The sequence below is a fragment of the Macrotis lagotis genome, chromosome 5 (assembly GCF_037893015.1).
Source record: "Macrotis lagotis isolate mMagLag1 chromosome 5, bilby.v1.9.chrom.fasta, whole genome shotgun sequence".
In the NCBI taxonomy this organism is placed as follows: Eukaryota; Metazoa; Chordata; class Mammalia; order Peramelemorphia; family Peramelidae; genus Macrotis; species Macrotis lagotis.
Window position 1 is genome coordinate 111875245 of NC_133662.1, and position 6000 is coordinate 111881244.

The following is a 6000-nucleotide window of genomic DNA, read 5'->3' on the forward strand; positions in this document are numbered from 1 at the left end:
GTGCTTTTTCAGTCCTGTCTAATCCTTTGTGACTCCATTTGGATTTTCTCGGTAAAGGCAATGAAGCAGTTTGCCATTTCCTTTTCCAGATGACTTTACAGATGAAGAAACTGAGGTCAACAGAGTGAAGTGACTTGCCCAAGGTCTTATAGCAAGGAAGTTTCTGATGTCAGACTTGAACCCATGAAGATGAATCTTCCTGATTCCAGGTTGTCACTGTGTCAACCTAACTGTAGAATAGCTTCTATTAATTGTGGACCCATTTCAGATAGCAAGGTTATAAGTAGAAAGCTGAGGCAGGAAAAAATTCAGAGCTAGAATTGCCATTAGGAAGGAGGAAAACAAGAATCTATTAAACACCTACTATTTGCCATGGACCTTATGAATATTATTTTATTTGATCTTCCCAACAACCCTGGGAGGTAGGGGCTATTACTATACCCATTTTATAGTTGAGGAAACTGAGGCAGGTGATATTAAGTGACTTATCCAAGCACACAGTTCATAAATATCTAAGACTGGATTTGAACTCAGATCTTCCTGAGTCTAGGTCCAGAACTCTATTCACTGCACCACTTAGTTGCCTAGAGATCTTGGACACCTCATGTCAAACTCATTATACCCAAACCTCTTATATATGGGATTCTAACTGGAGGTACTAAAAACCATAGGAGGGCGGGAAAACAAGAGCTCTAGCAGGGTTGGGTTGGAACATTCCCATTCTAGAAGTCTGACTGCAAGACTGAAATGAATCTGATGGTGATGACACAAATACTTGAAAATCCATATCCTTGGGACCCTTCTAAGACAGAAAATAGTTCATCAACAGGTATGTGGAGGAACATCTGGTAGGTGCTCAGGTCTATGAGATAGACTATGGAAAGTTTGCATCAGTGTCCTATTTAGACCCACTTCTGTAAATGTGTAAGCTTCATGGTTACAAAATATTCTCATAATTATTCACTGAGGTATGTAGTCAACCATCATTCCCATTTTACCATTGGTCTCAAAAACTCTTCCTTGTTTCCCCCAGCAAGTAGATAAGCTTGGGAGTCTATAATTCCCCCAAATTTCTTCCCTGTGGTAAAGCGAAAAGAGCACTGCATTTGAATCACAAACAATAGGGATTTATGACTATGCCAAGTTCTAGGGATACAAAAACATAAAATCAAACAGTCCCTAAACTCAAGGAGCTTATATTATAGAAGGGTTGAAACATATACTTTACACAGGCAAAGAGAAAATACTAGAACATGAATACAAAATGGTTTGAATTCTGACTTGGCCACTACCTATGTGATATGGGGTTATTTATTATGGAGCAAATTACTATGGGGCAATTAAGCACTTGTAGTGGATAGAGCACAGGGCTCTATCAGTTAGAAAACCTGAATTCAAATGCAGCCTCAGACATAAGCTGTGTGACCCTGGGCCAGTCACTTAACTCTGTGTGTTCAGTTTCCTTATCTGTAAAATGAGCTGGAAAAGAAAATAGCAATCCATTATATCATCCTTCCCAAGAAAACCTCAAATGGGGTCACATAAAAGTTGGTCATAACTGAACAACTTTGCTTCTCATTTATAAAATATAAAATTAATTCTATTTCAGAAGGCCATTTTAAGGAAAGCCCTTTGTAATTATTAAAGTTTACCTAACTGTGAGCTATTATTAATTACTTTATTTTACTATAAGAGTTCATTCCTTAGGGTTAAGGCTTTGCCAAGAGGGTTTTCCAAGACCATTTGCATTTAACCCTTTGAAAAGTTTTTCATCTGCAGATTATTTTGGTATGGATGGAAAAATTGACCTAAAGGGAATGGGAACACAGAATAGTAAACTTCAATGAGGGTAGGAGGAAAGAAAGACCTGGGGGTGGGGGGACAGAACTCTGACCTGAACTAGGAGACAACATGATCTAATGGGAAATAAAATTCGAGAACTTAGATTTAAAACTTGCCTAAAACATTTACTACTTGTAGACACTGAAAACTATGGAATCTTGGAGAAATCACAGAATCTCTCTGAGTGTCAGTTTCCTCGTCTTCAAAAAGAAATGCCTGGATTCTGATGTCCCTGCCCACTCTGGAGCTATGGTCCTATGAAGCATTGATAAATGCTGGGGAGGAGAGAAGAGGAGTAGGAAAAGTGCCAAGAAGTAGGAAAATAACACCTTAATCATTCTGATTCATATTGAGTCACTGGACCCAAATGACTCTAGGGGAGAAAGTGAGGGTGGTGACTCTGCACAGCAGCCCCTCACTCAAATCCAATTCCCCTGCATGTCAAGGCATCACCTTCCTGATGTAATGGTCTTCTTCAAGAATGAAGGACAAACAAAGGTAAGAGAGTAACAAAGACAAGTTTTACTCTTCATGGTCTTTCTGTCCAGGGTCAGGCCTGACCGCACAAGAGTGACCTGCATAAGGCCCCCAAAATCATTTGGTCTGACCCTGCCAAAGCAATTGCAAAAAAAGACTCAAAATTCAATAAATCTAGGAACCTTTTAGGGATGAATTAATTAAATGTGTGACCAAATATACCAGAATAATTTTTAAGCTGATAATTTTATATGTACATGCATTTATACATACCTACATATGTATTTCAATTTTTCTGGTACAGATGTGATTTCATCAGTTTGGAAACTTCTTTTGCCAACACATGTTATCTTTTAAAAAATTGTATTTTATTATTTCAAATTACATATACGGGTAGTTTCAATATAATTTTTGTATGATTTTGAGTTCTAATATTTTTCTTCCTCTTCCCTCAGCCCTCCAAGACAGCAAGCATTCTGATTCAGGTTATACATGTACAATCTTGTTAGACATATTTCCTTATTAGTCTTATTGTAAAAGAAGAATCAGAACAAAAGGGAAAGAAAAGAGAGAAAGAAAAAACAAAAAACAAATTTAAAAAAGTGAAAATAGCATGCTTTGATCAGACTCCACAGTTCTTTCTCTGGATGTGGCTGGAATTTTCCATCACTTGTCTTTTGGAATTGTCTTAGATCATTATATTTTGAGAACAAACAATGCTGTTGTTACTATGTACAATGTTCTCCTACTTTTGCTCATCTCACTCATCATAAGTCCATGTAAGTCTTTTCAGGTTTTTCTGAAATCTGCCTACTTATTTCTTATAGCACAATAGTATTCCATGATAGTTATATACCACAACTTGTTCAGTCATTTCCCAATTGATGGGCATCTCTTTGATTTCAATTCTTAACCACCACAAAAAGTGCTGCTATGAATATTTTTGTAAAGTAGGTTCTTCCCCTTTTTAAATCTCTTCGAGGGATAGACTCTAAAAGTGGTATTGCTGGATCAAAGGGCATAACCAGTTTGATTGATTGCCCTTTGGTTACAGCTCCAAATTGTTCTCCGCAATGGTAGGATCACAACTCCACCAATAGTACATTAGTATTCCAGTTTTTCTGCATCCTCTCCAGTTTCTATCATTTTCTTTTTTTGTCATATGGGTTGTTTTAATTAGCATTAGAATTGTTTTGATTAGTATTTCTCTGATCAATAGTAATTTAGAACATTTTTATATGATTATTAATAACTTTAACTTATTCATCTGAAAACTATCTTTTCATATCTTTTGATCTTCTGAGAAATGACTTGTATTTTTTATAAATATCACTCAGTTCTCTAAATATTTGAGAAATGTGGGGAGACTATCTTTTTCAAATTGAACTAGAACCATAATTGACTCAACAACAGCCTTGATCATTTGTTTCCGGAACTTGAATGAGATGGATTCCACTAAATCCTGAAGCAGTTCTTTCATTTTGGGACACATCTAATTATTAGAGAATTTTTCCTTATATCAAGTTTTTATTTCACAGTGTGCTTTAGATTGATCATTCTATGTTCTTTCCTCTGTTGGCAAGCAGAAATTTAGTCTCTCATCCACTCCAACTGCTTCAAGATAGCTAGGGTGTCACCTTTTGGTCAAAACCTACCTTCAGCTTCTTCAACCAGGATTAAGAAGACATATTCTCCAGGATTTTAACAGTTTTTGACCTTCTTCTCTAGTTTATCTTGTCCTTCCTATAATATAGCTTCCAGAACTTTGTGAGGTTTTTTAGGAGTAAAATAGAAAATGTTCCTCTGAAATTAAGAATAAGGAACATAAACATATGTAAAACCTCTATCTGATTGCTTATTGAATTGGGTAGGGGAGAGTGAAGGAAGGGAGGAATAAAAATTTGGAAAATCTTATGAAATGAATGCTGAAAACTCTGGTTGCCTGTAATTGGAAAAAATAAAATACTATTAAGTGAAAAAAATAAACTCTAATTAAACAAAAAGATGAAGGAACATAAACTATTCATTAGCTATAGAAACTCATTCTAAAAGGGCAATCAGTTAAGGAATATGGAATAGAAATGATATGAGACATAAAACAACAGAAAAAGAAATGGCAAGAGATAGAAGAAGCTGAAAACACTGACAAAAATCTGTAATAGGACATTAAAAGAAGAAAGGCTAAATGTACAAGGAGATCTTTACTTAAGGAGCAACATCATCTTTTGGGATATTGTTCCTAAGGGATTCTTAAGGGTTATTTTCTATTCCTACAGATATAAGATAAATAATATCAACTCTTATTAATTGCCCTTCGGCATGTGCAAAGTCAAATTGAAACAAAATCCAAAAGTGTTTAACCTTATGGATTTTGAAGGTAAACCCACAATAACTTGATCTTGGTCAATTTAAGATAAAAAATTTGAGTTTAGTAGGGACTTTAAAGGTCATCTATCTAGGCCAACATCATTTTAGAGTTCAGAAAACTGAGATCTAATTATTATGATTTGTCCAATGCCATTCAGATACTAAATATCAGATACTAAACTCAATAACCAAAGTTCTCTCATTCCCCAACCAATAATCTCTCAAATGTATTCTGCATTTATTTCCTTATTACTTTCTTATTATTAACTTTTTCATAAATGTATTTGTTTTTTAACCTTTCTCTTTAAAGTTTTCATTGGCAAACTCAAAATTAACTTTGGCATGTTCTTCTTATGGAGTAATTGAATTCTTCTGATCAGTGTGATAGTTAACTGTAAGATTTAGTCAATGGATGCTATTTGAAGAGTCAATTATGAACAGAGATTTAAATTGACTGATTTTTGGCATTTGAAAAGGCCTTTAATCTAATTTATTTGCTGATCCAAGTAATAGCAGATCTGTGCAGGGAAGGGTGAAATTAATTATTATGATTCTAGCTGGGTGTGATGGAAAGAGTAGCAGGGCCTGAGAATCAGGAGATCTGGGTTGTCAGACAGTCTCCCTCCTCTGAGACTATTGGTTTGACCAATAGGCATTTCAAAACTAGTGATTATATCCCTAGATAGTTTACTTGCAAAATTATTTCAAAATATCTGCAATATTCTAATAATAGTCTCCTTGCATCTAGGATGTGAGAAATTTCAATTTTTTGGTTTTTAATTTTTGCAAACTTATTTAAATAAAAACAGCTTCTGCAAGGTAATTTCATTTGCTATCCTTTTGAAGTTATTTACCTCTGTAGCTGAGAACATTATGTTTTTAGCTATTACGTTCTTGATTACATATTCCTAAAAGCATGTCTTAAATGTAAGATCATAGATCTTGAGCAGGAAGTGGTCTTAGAAGCCATCTGGTCTGACTTCATTTAGTTGAGTAAACCAAGGTCCCAGAAATCAAGTGACTTGGGGTTTTCTTGTTTTCCTCCCTATTTCACTGTCTCTTTTCTGACTCCTTCCTAGCCCTCAATTAGAAGCTAGAACTAGAGACCTGAGAAGTTTATTTTGTTCTTTCCGACAATATTAGTAAATGAGAATTTGCCTTCCTGATTCATAGATTCAATACGTTTGTTTTGATTTTTCACTGCTCCTTGACTCCTGCTACAAACTTCAAATATCCCCTTAAGACCTTTGTACTTGTACTGTGTCCTTTTTTCTTATTAGAGGAATTATTATTCAATTGTTTCAATGCCTCTCC